This window comes from Trichechus manatus, unplaced genomic scaffold (assembly GCF_000243295.1).
Source record: "Trichechus manatus latirostris isolate Lorelei unplaced genomic scaffold, TriManLat1.0 scaffold00008, whole genome shotgun sequence".
NCBI classification, from domain to species: domain Eukaryota; kingdom Metazoa; phylum Chordata; class Mammalia; order Sirenia; family Trichechidae; genus Trichechus; species Trichechus manatus.
Window position 1 is genome coordinate 2,488,822 of NW_004443944.1, and position 16,768 is coordinate 2,505,589.

The 16,768-nt window shown below is 48.9% G+C and overlaps 1 protein-coding gene across 1 annotated transcript in view; it reads right to left on the minus strand.

The window, feature by feature from the left end:
- Positions 1-16,768, minus strand: part of CDH4 (cadherin 4) — a 661,165-nt gene that overhangs the window by 427,384 nt on the left and 217,013 nt on the right. The window lies entirely within an intron of this gene.

A 16,768-nucleotide genomic window follows, 5' to 3' on the forward strand; every position in this document is an offset into this window, starting at 1 on the left:
GAGGAGAGGAGAGAGAGGGAGTCAGAGAGAGAGAGAGAGGAAAGAGAGGGAGTCAGAGAGAGAGAGGAGAGGAGAGAGAGGGAGTCAGAGAGAGACAGGAGAGGAGAGAGAGGGAGTCAGAGAGAGAGAGGAAAGAGAGGGAGTCAGAGAGAGAGGAGAGAGAGAGAGAGAGAGGGAGAGAGGGGAGAGAGGGGAGAGGGGGGGAGAGAGGAGAGAGAGAAGAGAGAAGGAGTCAGAGACAGAGAGGGGAGAGAGAGAGACAGAGAGGACGGAGAGACAGTGAGAGCTGTAGAGAGACACAGACTCGGGAGAACTGCAGAGCATCTCCATAGAGTTTTTAGCTGACTACAGAGTAGTGAACGTAAGTGGGAAATTACCTAAGCTGGAAAGAACCACCCTAAAGTATCAGAGGGAGCAATACTTGGAGATTACAAAGGGCTGGGAATGGTTTGTATTTTCACCAGCCAGAGTGGACAAACTTCACAATTCATAAGACACTAAGTAGATTACTCTGAAAAAAATTTGCCTCAGTAGTGGGACAAAATTAGCTCTAGACTAAATACTGTTCTAGTCCTGCCTAATAAAGCCTAAAAGCAAGACCCAAAAGATTAAAACTGCTTCCAAGTAGCTTAACTGCCCTAGAACAGAACTCAATAACATTTACAGAAGTACAAAAATACCTGGCACTCACCAAAGTAAAATCCAGTTTCTAGCATTAAAAAAAAAAAAAAAAAAGACATAGAAGAAGCAGGAAAGTATGACTCATAAAGAGGAGAAAATGTAATCAATAGAAAATCCAGATATGAGAGATAGGTAGACAACAGGCGGAATTAAAACTTTATAACTACAGTCTATACATACGTTCAAGAAGGTAAAGCATAAACATGTGAAGACACGAAAATGTTCCCAATCAAAGTTCTATAGATGAAAACTACAACGTCTGAGATGAAAAACACAGTGGATGGACTTAACAGCACAACGGGCACTGAAGAAGGGAAAAAAAGCAAACTTGAAGATAAATCACTAGAAAATATTCAAAATGAGATACACAGAGAAGAACGAACTACATCCCCAACTCCCCCTCAAAAAAAAAAAAAAAAGAACAAAGAATCAGTATGCTGTGGGCAATTTCAAGTGGCCTGATACACACACGCACACGCACACACACACACACACACGCACACACACACACTGCCACAACAATGGGCTCAAACATGGCAATGATCGTGAGGATGGCGCAGGACCCGGCAGTGTTTCACTCTGTTGTATGCAGGGTCGCTATGAGTTGAACTGACTCGATGACCTCCATGGAACCTGACAACAGCAACTATCTATCCACTTGTTTGTCTATCTGTCCATCTATCTATCTATCTGTATATGTATATGTGTATACACACACAGATGCACACACACACACACATATATCAGTCCCTGGAGAAGGACATCATGCTTGGTAAAGTAGAGTGTCAGCGAAAAACAGGAAGCCCCTCAATGAGGTGGACTGACGCAGTGGCTGCAACAATGGGCTTAAGCATAGCGACGATTGTGAAGGATTTGTTCCGTTGTCCATAGGGTCGCTATGAGTCAGAACTGACTTGACAGCACCTAACAACAACAACAAATATGTACCTATAGATGGAATCCCTAAAGGAGATGGGGGCAGGAGATGAAAATATTTGAAGAAATGATTTCCACATTTTCCCATATTTGACGGAAACTACAAGGACTCAGGAAACCTCAAGTGAAAGAAGAAACCTACATGAGGGCACATTATGATCCAATCGCTTAAACGGTGAGGAGAAGATCTAAAAAGCGTCTGGAGTAGGGGAAAAGCCATATCACATACAGAAGAACAAGATGAGAATGACAGCAGATTTCTGGTCAGACTGATGAAAGCCGTCAGACAGTGGAGTCACATCTTTAACTGGGGAAAGGGCGGGGGTAGGGTGGGGAACCAACCTTCTACCTAGAATTCTTTACTCTGCAAAAATATCTGTCAACAGTGGCAAAATAAAGACTTTCTGAGATATATAAAAGCTGAAAGAAGCTCACAGCAGACTCGGACTACAAGAAATGTTAAACTAAGTCCTTCAGATGGAAGAGAAATGCCACCAGATGGGAATCTGTCTCTACACACACAAAAAAAAAAATGATAAGCACCAGAAATGGTAAATATAAAAGACTATTTTTCTTATTTTTATCTCTATAAAAAATGGTAAATGAAACATGTTTTCGTTGTGTGCTGCCAAGTCTATTTTGACTCACAGAAACTTCATGCAACAGAGTAGAACTGCGACATGAGGTTTTCTTCTAGGTTGTAATCTTTATGCGAGCATATCACCAGGTCTTCCTGTGGAGCTGATGTTGAGTTTGAACCACAAACCTTTCAATTAGCAGTCAAGTGCTTAACTGTTGCACCAGCAGAACTCCTTAAATGAAACCTAAGTTTATCTCTATTACGCACTTATCACATCACGATGATTTCTTGCTTCCACAACTGCTACTCTCTAGGACTTCTGACCCTTGGAAAGAGCACTGTGATGATGCACGCTCATTTTAATATCCACAGCACAAAACAAAGTGCCTAGCGCACATCAGGCACTTAATAAATGCCTCATAAATTAACACACAATTGCTGCAGACCACACTCACATCCTGGCGGACAGTAATAATATGCAGGCAAGCACCACACCTGGGTCATCTGCCGGGCAGTAGCCTGGGCACGTCTCGATCATCTGAGACTAGATCTTGTGCTGTGGATCCAAACTGAGGTCACACTTAAAATACAGCAGAATCGCTACTGCTCCACTGTGTCCACAACTGTCCCCAAACCAGGTGCCACTTGTAACCAGTTCTGAGGGTGGACACCAGTCCCTGTTCAAGACAGGGCTCCTAGAGCTGGCCTGGCCCCTGGCTACACACGAGCTTGCAATGCCTCCTCTTCCTTCCATGTGAATTCTGTGTACACACCATGCCTGCAGTCTGTACGCACCATGCCTGCAGTCTGTACGCACCATGCCTGCAGTCCAGTGGCACAGGTGGTGTCTGGAACTCAAGCCCCCTGGGCGAGTCTCCTCTTTGTTGTTTGGGGTGCCAGATAAACAGCTCTCAGTTTAGAGGCATATTCTTGTACTCTGAGCAGCTATGGTCTCCGCCGATAGACGGAAGGAAATGTCACTCCTCGTTCATTACAGGCGGCTTCGGAGTCTCATTTTACAGAGTTATATTTACCTCTCATAAGCGATGCTGGTGTTTTATTTTAAACAACTAAAGCTCTATGTCTGCGTATAAGGCTGAGAGGAAGGAATTATTTCCTAGCCCTGAAACCTTCTACCACCTTTTAAAGCATTCATCCAGTAACGGGGTCATAAACGGTGCCATGAGGGGGTCATTCCCTCTCCTGGGAAGGACTTGCAATCTCCTTTATGAGCAGTGGGCTGGAAGGAGGGCCATTGCTCCTGGGGGCGTGACTGCTGTGAAGCGTGTTTCCTCGGGATTGTTTTGCTGAGTAGCTCACTGTGTGCGAAACGCAGGCTAACGCAGGGACCCAGCAAAAAATGGCAGAGAGACAAATTAAAGAGGTCCAGGCGAACATGCTAATGTGTGGACCCCCCTCTCCCCAATTTCACCCCCATAGTCTCAAACAGGTTTTCAAAGGCCAGGTGAGGGTCCGTTGGGAAAAGTGCTGAATCTGAACTGCTGTTTCACATCCGAAACACCTTCCCAGCTAAAGCGCGTCAAACGTAGCTGCCGTCCAGGTACGGCCCCTCACCCAGCCTCACGCACTCTGAGGACACCGGGCCGCGAGAGAGTGTAGTCTGATGTGGCGCTGTCCGAGGGTGCTTTCTGCCACATTTTGCATCTGCCTTATCCAGCCACTGGCCACATGGCTAACGCAACTGAGGTACCAATGTTCAATTTTACTTAATTTAAATTGAAGCAGCCACATGTAGCTTCCACACTGGGCACCGCTGGTCTAAGGACTCTGGCTACACAGGGGCCCTGGAGGGTCATGTTTGGGTGCAGGTCTGATACCAATGGCGGGTGAGAATCCCGCCCAGCCACTTATATTTGTATCTCACTGGCCCAGTTACTTAGTCCCTGCGAGCCTCAGTTTCCTCAGCTGTAAATGGGGGTAGTAACGGTACCTACCCACAGCATTGTTGTTAATTGAATCCTCATAACAAGGCTATAGGGTAGGTACTAATTCTATCCCCATTTACTAAGGAGCGCCTGACCCGAGCCATGGTGTTTTCAATTGCCTCGCATGCATGTGAAAGCTGGACAATGAATAAGGAAGTCTGAAGAAGAATGATGGATTTAAATCGTAGTGTTGGAGAAGAATATTAAATATACCATGGACTGCCAGAAAAACGGACAAATCTGTTTTGTAAGAAGCACAGCCAGAATGCTCCATCGAAGCGAGGATGGTGAGACTTCGTCTCACACACTTTGGACACATTATTAGGAGGGACCACTCCCTGGAGAAGGATGTCGTGCTTGGTAAAGTACATGATCAGCAGAAAAGAGGAAGACCCTCACAGAGACGGCTTCACACAGCGGCTGCAACAATGGGCTCAAACGTAGCAACGATTGTAAGGATGGCACAGAACAGGCAACGTTTTGTTCTGTTGTACTTGGGGTTGCTATGAGTTAGAACCGACTCAACGGCACCTAACGGCAACATGTGTATACATATATATATGGATGGAGCCCTGGTGGCGCAGTGGCTAAGAGCTTGGCTGCTAACCAAAAGGTCAGCAGTTCGAATCCACCAGCCATTCCTTAGAAACCCTATAGGGCAGTTCTACTCTGTCCTATAGGGTCACCATGAGTGGGACTCGACTCGAAGGCAACAGGTTTGGTTTTATACATATGTATATACATATGCACATCCATTTACGTTTATATATTTTATACATATGTTTATCTTCTATGGAGCACAACAGAATATAGACCAAAAGAACGAACAAATATATCTTAGAAAAAATATAACCAGGAGCAAGGATGGCAAGATCCAACTCACTTACTTTGGACACGTCATCAGGAAACACCAATTACTAGAAAAGGACAGCATATTTGGTAACGTAGGTGGTCAGCAAAAACAAGAGTAACCCTCAATGAGATGCATAACAGCTTCAACCATGAACTTGAGTATACCAAGAATCACGAAGATGGCTGATGCAGGCCTGGCGATGTTTTGCTTTGTTATACGTAAGGTCGCCATGAGCTGGAGTTGACTGGACAGCAACACACACACACACACACACACACACCCTTATACTATTTATGTGCTATGTATAACGTTTAAAGGTCCTGGGTGCCACAAATGGTTTATGCTGAGCTACTAACCTAAAGGTTGGCAGTTCAAACCCAGCAGCACCTCAGAAGAAAGGCCTGGCGATCTGTTCCTGTAAAGATTACAGCCAAAAAAAAAACCCAATGGAGAAGTTCTTCTCTGTAACACATGGGGTCCCCATGAGTTGGTATCAACTCAACGGCAGTGGGTTGGGTTAATATCTGATATTTATGTTATAGTTACATTGAAGCTACGGCTGCTAACCAAAAGGTGGGCAGTTCAAATCCACCAGTCACTCCTTGGAACCCCTAGGGGGCGGTTCTACCCTGTGTTCTAGGGTCGCTGTGAGTGGGAATTGACTCGGAGGCAAAGGGTTTGTTGTTGTTTTTTTCTTTTATATCTATATAAACTTATGTATACGTACGCATACATGTGTGTCTGCGTGTATATGTTTAGCACACACACATATGCGTCCAGCCCGGAGTGCAGCCGCCATGTGTGCTCTGTACGTGTTACTGACACCTCTTCTCCCTGAGCGCAGACAGCAGGGCGCCTAGCCCCGCCCTTCCCTGGGGCCTAGTGGACCGTAACCCAGCGCTGATATTAAAATATCTGTGGCGCAAGAATGCAAAGAAAAGGCGCCAAAATATTAAAACTGGCGTCTCTAACGTGAAGATGCGTGGTTCGCTTTTAACACTGGTTCATCTTCCATCAAAGAAGAACCATAACGTTTCTTCATTAACCAGAATTATTAAACCTGCACGCGAAGTGTCTTATTATTAGCATTATTATTATTATCATTATTAGTTCTCATGGCAACCGCTCTGCAGAGGCATTCTGATATCTGAGAGAGACCCCTGGGTTCTGTCCCGTTCACAGCCAGCTCCGGAGCCCCTGGATTCTGTCCCCTTCACGGCCTGTTCCGGAGCCCCTGGGTTCTGTCCCATCCACGGCCTGTTCCGGAGCCCCTGGGTTCTGTCCCCTTCACGGCCTGTTCCGGAGCCCCTGGGTTCTGTCCCATCCACGGCCTGTTCCGGAGCCCCTGGGTTCTGTCCCGTTCACGGCCTGTTCCGGAAGCCCTGGGTTCTGTCCCGTTCACGGCCTGTTCCGGAAGCCCTGGGTTCTGTCCCGTTCACGGCCTGTTCCGGAGCCCCTGGGTTCTGTCCCCTTCACGGCCTGTTCCGGAAGCCCTGGGTTCTGTCCCGTTCACGGCTGGCTCCAGCATCACCCGGAATTCTGCCTTTGGCCGCAGCGCACACAGGCAGATGCACAGCCGCACTGCCAGAGGCAGCTCTCCGGTAAAGCAGGTCCCCGAGCCTGCACACTGATCTCACAAGCGGCGCTCACTTGCGGTCGGCGGTGAACCAGCAGTGGCACAGGCACGCACGGACCCTAGGAGAGCAGGGTGAGGCTCAGCACAAGGCCATGAGGCTCCGCCTGCCCTGCTGAGCGCGGATCTCCGGGGCAGAGAGACAAGACCTCCACCAGGAGGAAGGTGAGAGGGTGCTGGCCACAGGGCACCACGCCCGCCTTTCCGGACAAAGCCGCTTTTGGTGGAAGAGTATTTCCAATCTGAGCACTGGAAGGAGGCTGGGGGAGGGCAGGGGGCCCTTCCAGATCCCCTCCGTGGGGTGCAGCTGAGGTTCCCTCCAGACAAAAGTCAGGAGACCCCTCGTTTTTATTAATGCGTTTTAATACCGTGCTCAAAGTAACCAGAAAAAGGCGTGGCTGCGCAATATTTGATTCCGTAACACAGATCCCTTTTGTGCAGTGAAGTTCATGGCTGGTTTATAGCATCCAGGCTTCTCGAAGAAAGCACATCATTAATTACGAGGGGGCTGCTGTAATCCGAAGGCAACACAGATCAAAAGTGACTATGAAGGAATTGCTAGTGTTTTATTTGCTTTGTGTATGTCAATATTTTCAGAGACACTGGAAATAAATTACATCAGGAAGCCAGTTTCTAAAATGGCCACGGAAAACTCGAAGTTTACAACCCAGCCCTGCATCTTGTGTTTCCGATGTATCTTCTGAAATGCTTAATAAGGCTATAAAATCTCATCCAAGGGAAAAACAGCAGTCTGCTCTGGAGTGTTTGCCAGCAGCATCTGCCACAGCAGGAGTTTTCTTAATAGAACATATAAAAGTGCCCCAGGCAGTATCAGAAAAGGAAAAAAAAAAAGTATAGCTCAAGAAAAAAGAATGTTGAAAGCAATCATAATTATGTTTTAAAGACAGGGTTGCATTGCTTAGCCCACGTCACCCAGGGCACAATGATTATAAAACTCATCTCTCTTCCCCTCCTGGAATAAGCCGAGCCTTCTTAATAATCTAAAAAATATTGCAGCCTCTCTCCCAACTGTGTCAATCAATGATATTTCTAACCCTAAGGTAGTACATTTCTTTTGTATCGAGGAACACCAATAATAATGTACTGTTCCATGACAAAAGAACATCTCACAGAGCGGATGTTTTCCAAAGGTCCAGAAAGTGGAGAAAGTCCAAAACTCGTTCTCTGTCATCCTCAACAAAACAGCCTGAGCAAGCCAGAGCAGCAAGCCAGAGCAGCAAGCCAGAGCAGCAAGCCAGAGCAGCCCGATAGTCCATGGTGTTTTGTTTTGTTTTGATTTTTACAACTACATCAAGCAGAAGCACCATAAAATAAGAACGGTTGTGAAGAGAAATGGGCAAGAAGAAAGAGATGAGTGTGGGCTATCCACCAGCTGTGATCAACAAAACCGCAATTCTCTCCCTCCGGAACAGACGTGCAGAAATCGGTGTGTGCCGGGCGGGGTGTGTTCGTGGTTCTGTACTGACTACCCTTATTAAAGTCGTGTTAACACAATCACACGGGCACGGCTGGCTGTTTTCTCCACCACTTACTTTATTACAAGAGCACAGGCCCAAGTCCTATAAGCAACCTGCTAAACGAACCAGAAATTCAACTTTCTGCCTCACAGTTAAGTTGCAGGGCCTCGTGGGTAAAATGTGCGCCCCTAAAATAGGTTATTTCTGGAAATAAAAACCTGAGGTTAGAGGAAAAGCCACTGGCTGAGGTACAACAGGACAATCTGTGGCTCTTCAAAGCTCTCTGCCCCAGCGCACTTAAGTAGGGCACACCCTGCATGGCCAGGGCTGGCTGGGACAGACGCCCCCAGAGTCGGTTGCTAAATTTCCAGGAGTCGTGTGGGCCCGTTGTTAAACACGCCCACTGTTGAAACTGAATTTGCAGGAAGTTACAATTAAATAAATTACATTAAAAAAAGAGATAATGAATACTCAAAAATTCTCACTTTCTAATTTTTTTACTACATTTTCTTTTCAACCCCATCAAGGTGATTTCGGTCTATTATATCCGTAGGGTAGGGCAAATGGACAACGCGCTCAGCTGCTGACTGAAAGGCTGGAGGTTCGAGTCCACCCAGAGGTGCCTTGGAAGAAAGGCCTGGCAATCTACTTCCCAAAAACCAGCCCTTGAAAACCCTATGGACACATGTGGGCGGGCCATGAGCCAGATCGCTGGTAACTGGTTTACATCTGAGGGCAGAGGTACCGTAGCTTGGCGCGTCACTGTTTATCGGTTCCCAATTCCACATTCAATGACGGTAGCTTGAAACACACCACAGAAACTCACAAAGACACTAGGAATCACGGCTTTCTCCCGTCCGCCCACCCTTCCCACAAGAGCCTGTTAACTGTTTATCAGCTCGCCCCTGGGTCTAGCCCACCAACTAGACATCATATTTTTTAATTGAAAGAGCATTAAGTTACAACAAAGTTTTGCCACTGAATCTAATTGTGGAGGGAACTAGTTAAGTCTGTTTAGCCAAGGAGGAGTGGACACGTCGTATTTGACCAGGAAGCAGACGTGTATTAAATTCTGCTTACAGGAAAACTACAGGCTAACAGTGTCATTGCTGCAAAAATTCTTCAGGAAACAACCTACAACAGACCACACGGACAACAATGGCTTCCCGGGAAGTGGCAGAGTCAAGACTGAAGGAAAAACGTGTTCACACATAATTCTGACAATCAAGTCATAACTGACAGGGGGCAGGACTCACACATTTGGGATGAAGTACAGGAAAGAAGGTTTCAACGGTAGCTGAAATTTCTGCCCGTGTGTGGGGTAGGGTGAAGGCATCGGCGGGAGGGCATAAGCTAGAAGCATGTACACTCAAGACAAATGGGTTAGAGAATCAGCCACAGAGATCCTAAAACAAGCAGGAGTGCTGAGAAGCAAGAGCTTACAGGGTTAAGATTCAAAAAAGAAACAACTGAACCGAAGCCTGGTACTTAGCAGGTGTTCAACAAATGCCAGCTTAGTAAATTAAGATGCTAAGACATTCTCTACTGGTCTTAAGTAAAATGGCTTGATTTTGGTAAACTGGTGATTGCACTGCTGTCGTTAGGTGCTGCCAAGTCGGCTCCGATTCACGGCGACCCCTAACAACAGAATGAAACGTTGCCCAGTCCTGCACCATCCTCACAACCATTGATATGTTTGAGCCCACTGTTGCAGTCACTGTGTCAATCCATCTTGTTGAGGGTCTTCCTCTCTTTTGCTGACCCCGCTACCTTACCAAGCATGATGCTCTTCTCCAGGGATTGGTCCCTCCTGATAACGTGTCCAAACTATGGGAGACAAAGTCTTGCTATCCTCACTTCTAAGGAGCATTCTGGTGTGAGCCTGGGAATCTGTAATACCACACAGATGTGGGAGCTTGGGCAGGTACCTCCTCTCTAAGGACAGTTTCTTCATCCATGAAATAAACGTGATCCCAGCACCCTCACAGTTGTTTAGAGGAATTAAGGGAACCAAGTATCCAATGGCTTATTAAAAACCCGGTACCTGGACATCACTCTAGTGACAGTAAATATCACTGCTGTGTTACGACAGCATTGATGTTTAGGTAGGGGGAGGGAGGGGGAGCTAGGGCTAGGAATTGCAAACGAGAATAAATGCTTTCAATGGCTTTTAAAAAACTACAGTTTAACTAGCCAGCTATCAGTGTCACAGCTGGGAAAAAAGGATTGATTCGCAAGTCATCACCATGATAATTAGGATGTTGCAATCTTTTATTTGTAAAACAAATTTTTTTAGTCATGGATGGTAATTCTGGAATTGTATTGAGTCATCTATTGTGTATCCCTTCTTGGAGTCCCGTGATGAACTGGTTATTTGCTCTGATTACTACGGTAGTCTCGCCATTGTCGTTGTGGTTAGGTGCCCTGGAGGCAGTTCCCACTCGTAGCGACCCTATGAATAAGAATGAGACACTGCTCAGTCCTGCGCTATCCTCCGCTTCTGAGCCATATTAAAAAAAATACGAGGAGGGGGACTTAGTTTAATAAGACTACAGCAAAATCAATGATGTTGGCGAAGCCAACCCAGCTGGGTTCACATATTGTCAAACATCTGGAGAGAAACTGAAAAAAAATGTTTGAATCAAACAGACTGGTATTTGGGTCTCTAGGAATATAGACTTTGCTTGGTTCTTTGCAAACACCTGGCTAAACTCACGTTTTCAGTTGGCTGTTGTGGTACGAGCGCAGCCACGGGAAGAAAAAAAGGAAACGCACATCTCCTTCGGTGGCTCGGAGGCCATTATATGCAACCCACACGCTGAGCGAAATTTTGACGCACTCTCAAAATTAAAGACCGTCAGAGGGAAGATTTGATCCTATCTCCTTTCGTCCCAGACAAGCTGTGTTCTTCTACTGTGAACTCACGGCAGGCAAAGTAATCTGGGAGCTAGCCTACTGAGAACGCTGCCAAGTCAGAAGAATGACAAGCCCTTTCTTACACCCTGTGAAATAATACACCAGACTTGAGAATCTGTTATGTCGCTTCATGGCTTTTAACGATTCCCTTCCCAGTGGTCAACATTGAAATGAACTTCTGCAAGCGTGAGACGTACCCACAAATGGAAATGAAGTTCAAAATGTGCTAGGGTTGACAAAAACTCAAAGTAAAACTATTTAACAACAGTTCAGACAGACCCCCACCAAGACGCCCTTGCGTTCAGACGCGTTTCCCGTCTCTAAGTAAAATCAATATGTACATACGATGTGCCTGCCGTTCACCACGCAGAGCCACACTTCGCCAACGATAGCATTTTTTAAGAAAATAAAACAGTAACTTCATTGCCATGGGTAAGTGCATTTTGCTAGGAAACTCTTAACAAGCTTGAAGAGAGAGGGTGTAAAGGAGAGGTTTAAAAAAAAAGAAGGCCCTGGTTTAATCCCTACTGCTTCCTCCCCGTGATCATACCTCCCTGGAAAGTTGTTTTAATGCATAATTCCAACCGGAATTTAGCTGTGCTAAAAAATTGGGGAACAGCAGGCTGGCTATTCCCATACAGTCAGAATGCAGGTTGTCAGCAAATTCCCCGGCCCCTCCTCAGTCGCCAAGGAACAAAAACACCGTGCTGCCCTGCTCCCTTCTCCATCAAAGGCCCCTCGCGGGCTGGCCTCCATGTTCAAACGCATCTTTAAATGTGAATATAAAACCGCGCACACTTTTGAAGGCTAGCGCACACTCCCAGGACCTGCCTGATAAAGGATCCAAATTCGCCATTTTCAGACTTTAGCTTATTAAACAGGGAAAATGTAAAATTAATGACGCGGTTTTGAAGCTGGTTTCTTTGTTCTCCATGAAAATTGGTTTGGTAACAGTTCCGTGTCCCCAGGGAAGGGCGGGCCCCACCCTACACCACTCCCCACGCGGATGCTGATGTGAGGGGCCGCTTTGCTTAGGAGGGGGCTGGGGCTCAGCTGGTGGGAGACTGAATCCCTTGTCATCCCGAGGACTGTGGACACGTCTCCATTGGTCATTGACTTTTAAGGAAGCTGAACTCGAGAGAGACATGGTCCAGCAGCTTCCACCTCGACCCCAAGGTCTGGGGAGGGCAACTGGGTCCAAAATGGCCCAAATCAATTACCCTTCGAGAGTATTACTCCTTACTCAGGGACAAGAGGCCATGTGCAAAAGCACAGGGGTGTCCTGGTCCAGGACCAGGCCAGGCCTCAGGGTGATCATAAGGAGAATACTCTAGTAGAAGCCCAACATCACACCATCACGTCTCAACCAAATTACAGGGCTGGGTTAACTTCCCCCTCCTACAGCCAGAAAACAGCCTGGAGCATACTCCAGACACTCACACTACCCGGGTTTCAAATGGAGGCTTCGTGAGGTCACATCCCATCACATCTCGCCACCACTGGTCAGTCAGTCTGTCCTCCTGTGATGGCGTCCGTGTTGCTGTGATGCTGGAAGCTCTGCCGTCGGTATTTCAAATACTAGAAAGATCACTCCTGATGAACAAGTTTCAGCGGAGCTTCCAGACTAAGACAGACTAGGAAGAAAGGCCTGGTGAGCTGCTTCTGAAAATCAGCCAGTGAAAACCCTCTGGGTCACAGCAGAATATTGTCCGATATTTTGCTGGAAGATGAGCCCCCTAGGTCGGGAGGCACTCAAAATACACAGTGGCTGCAAGAGTGGAGTCAAGCATACCGATGATTGTGAAGATGGCAAGGGACTGGGCAACGATTCGTTCCGCTGTGCACGGAGTCACCACGAGTCAGAGGCAACTTGACAGCGACTAACATCAACGAGATCACATCTATAAAAACCAAAACTAACCCACTGGTCGTTTTAATTTAATATTCTAGTGTCCACTTAATACTCTCCCTCTCTGCAGCAGGACTTACCCTAAACTTCTCCCAACATGGATCAGGGTCCCTAAATACCAGATTTCCCAGAAAGTGATAAGAGGCTCTCACTATTGGCAGCAGTTATGTTTTACAAAGTCCCCATGGACACTGAATTAACAAACACCGAACCAGCCTAGTTCACCCTCAGCTGGGAACGCGGGCATCGGTGACTCGAAGTTCTTGCTGCTTTGTACACATTTGAGAAGGTCTGCAGCTGGCGCTCCACTGCTGACCTAGCGTTTGCTTGTTGGAACCTGCCCAGCGGCTCCGGGGAAGAAAAGCCTGGTGATCTGCTTTTGTAAAGATCACAGTCACTAAAAACCCTACGGAGGAGTTACCCTCTAACACGGGGTCACTGAGTCTGAGTCAACTTGGCCGCGGCAGCCTTGGCTTTTTGGTTTCGGTACATGTCTGTGAGTGACCGAGGAAGCTTTGTGAGTACTGATTTTGGGTTACAAATACATCGGAGCAAGTAGGCAAATTCACAAATTCAGAACCCATGAAGAACGAGGACCGATGGTATATCCTGAAGCAACAAGTTTCATGAGAAGGAAAAGAAAAGAAGGTGAGAACTTTGGAAGAGAGTTCTAGTCTGGAGCGAGATTTCAGAAAGGCCAAAAGACCAGAGGCCCCAACCCCTTCCTACCATGCACTGCATCTGCCGGTCTGCAAAGCCACCATTCTTCCAAGGCCTGGGTTAACGGCGGATTCGCTCATTAACGCAGTAAACACTCAGCCCTTGACAACTTTCTCGTCAGGAAGCTTGACTACAGCTGAGCGTATGTACCTGTGAGCGCAGTGGTGGGGCCTGAAGCTGGGAACCAGGAGAGGCAATCCTTTTGTCAGCTCAGTTCTCAATGGGCGTCTCCATTTCTCATGGATGTAGGCACCAGGTTGCATGTGGCCTCCTCGGCCCTCGGAACTCTCACGGCCACCTGGCCCAGAGCTGAACGGCCCCTCTGGTCACTTGCTGGCCCAGTGTGAGTGCGCATGCTCAGCACAATTCCCTGCAAACACCTCAAGTCTCCGGGTGCAGTCCGTCTCTGGGCAGGACGATTCCAGGTCAGCGCACAGGTGAAGTGAACAACCCTACAAATGTGGCAATAACACAGGCGGACAAGGCAGCAATTTCCAGAGCTGCAGCTTAGGGAGAAAGTAATCAGGTGCCTTCCCCCACCGTCCACCTGCCCCTCTCCGTGGGGCCATTTGCATAGGCTCTGGAGCTAGCCTGGGCCCTCTGCTCATGGGTCTGGGGCTAGCCTGGCCTCTCTGCTCACAACTCCTCTCTGCTCACAACTCCAGGGCTAGCCCAGCCCTCTGCTCACAACTCTGGGGCTAGCCTGGGCCCTCTGATCACGGCTCAGGGCTAGCCCAGCCCTCTGCTCATGGTTCCAGAGCTAGCCCAGCCCTCTGCTCATGGTTCCAGAGCTAGCCCAACCTTCTGCTGGGAGGTAAGATGCTTCTAAGAATCCTGTTTGCAAAGACGCCTCATGCCCAGGCTGCTCTATCTGATTCTTCCAGAGGAAGCAAAGTCACTTTGAATTTTCTACAAAGATATTCTGTGGAGGCTCCTTCCAACCGTTGATGTGCCAGGCTCTGACAGTCAGTATGTTATTTTTCAGTGAATTAATGTAGTTCATTAACCCTGCCCAGCTGACAATTAAGAGAGAGTCTGAGCAGCCCTGCCTTCCCTCCTCTTCTTAACTACGGGGGGTGGGGCTGGGGGGTAGGGGTTGCTGTCCTCCCCGCTGAGGGGCCTGAGGGTCCAGGTTGGGGGTTTTGCACTTTTTATCCGTGTCCTATGGATTGTCAATAGTCCCGTTAGAATGATGGATGTGAAATGGGGGCGGGGGACGCCACATTCCCTTTTTAGAGTTCAGGCTGGGATGGATGGGTCAATGCCCACATGGGACGTCCCTGGAAACAGTAGGGCAGGGCTGGCAGCTGTACCAGGGATCACTGTCAGAGCTGCCAGGCAGGAGGGCTGAGCGGGTGGCCTGGGCTGAGCTGGTAAGAGGGCGTCAGGCATCACGGTGATAACTGTTCATAGTAACAGACGGGGCAACCAGCGCACTGACGGATCCGGATACCCTCCGTGACCCCCGCAGGTACCAGGTTCACACCCACCACTGCCCCCTCCCCAGACAGCCGGCCAGCTCTGCTGCCCCTAAGGGTCCCCACTCAGCACGTGCTCTCCCCAGAAGCCCCTTCCTGCTCTTCGAGGCCTCTGCTCCCACCTAGACGGGGCACCCCGGCCTCTGCAGTCTCAGCTGCAGGGTGCCAGGGCTGCTGGCCCATGAAGACCCTGTGAGACCTGGCCACGTGGACTGCAGGTGCAGCCAGGTCCACCTATTGCAGCCCTCAGACAGGCAAGCCTGAGTCTCCACCAGCCACGCCCCCAACACCAAGCATCATGGGAAACGCCCTGCCCCTGGGCCCAGGTGAAGGCAGCGGACCTCACCAGCCGGTCACCCAAGGACACCACACTCTTTGAAGGGGCAGAAGCCACCTCTGGCAGGAGGAAGTGGCTGCAGAGACCCTGTTTCCCTCAGCAAGGGCGCGAGGGGAAGTGATTGGCAAGGACACCAATGGCAGAGGCAGGGCCTTTCAGATTTCATGACCTGCCGCGGGCTGCAGGGCGCCCCCCACCTTGTCTCCTTGAGTTTTACACCTGTGCACACTCGTGTGAAAAGCATCTACTGACCTCCTGCTAAACAGAGTACTGACAGGCGGGCAGGGCACTCTCAGACCCCAGGTCGCCACCTGCTTGATGCACAGGCGGTTCTGGGGGGGCCTGATAAGTACCTGGGGGGTGGGGGTTCCCAGCAACCCAGCCCCCAGATGATCCTGACATGTGGTTCTGGGGGGGAAGAATGGCTGCTGTGATTAGACAGGGTCCCGGAGGCTCTGGGGAAGGTCCTCCATGGTCCCTCCCGGTGTCTGGCACCTGGCTGGGGACCTAAGAGTCACTCAAACACTGGCCCAATCCCGCTTGTGTGTGGCAAACCTCTGGGTCAGGGACTCTCCCTGGTGACATCCCTTTGACCCCATGGGCTGAGGCCTGGGCTCATGATGCCCAGAGTAATCACGTGGCCTCCCACAGCCGACCTTCTAAAGAAGGTGGGGGGCCGACAGGCACCAACAGGGACACCCCTCCAAGGGGCAAGGCCAGCCCCAAAGACAAGAAAATGGCAGGAGACGGGAGTGACAGACGTGGGGGTCAGGTTGGGGCCAACAAGGAGGCCTCCCCAGGGGCAGCGTGAGGTGGACCCTGACTGACACAAGGAGACTGTCAGAGGGAGGTCTGGGAGAGGCTTCCAGACAAAAGAACAGGACATGCAAAGGCTTGGTCCAGCTTTCAGGAGGGAGGAGGGTGGGGACGACTGGAGTTTCAAGGTTGATGGATGGATGGATGTAGGGCAGGAGCCAGTGCTTTGTCCACTGCCACCACCATCATCACCACCATCACTATCACAACCATCACTGCCACCATCACCACCACCACCATCATCGCCACCATCACCATCATCACCATCACTACTACTATCGCTGTCACCACCATCACTGCCACCATCACCACCTCTACCATCACTGCCATCACCACCACCATCATCACCACCACTATCACTGTCACCACCATCATCACCACTGCCACCATCACAATCACCACCACCACCATCACCATCACTGCCAGCACCATCATCACCACCATCGCTACTACTATCACTGTCATCACCATCACCACCACCACCA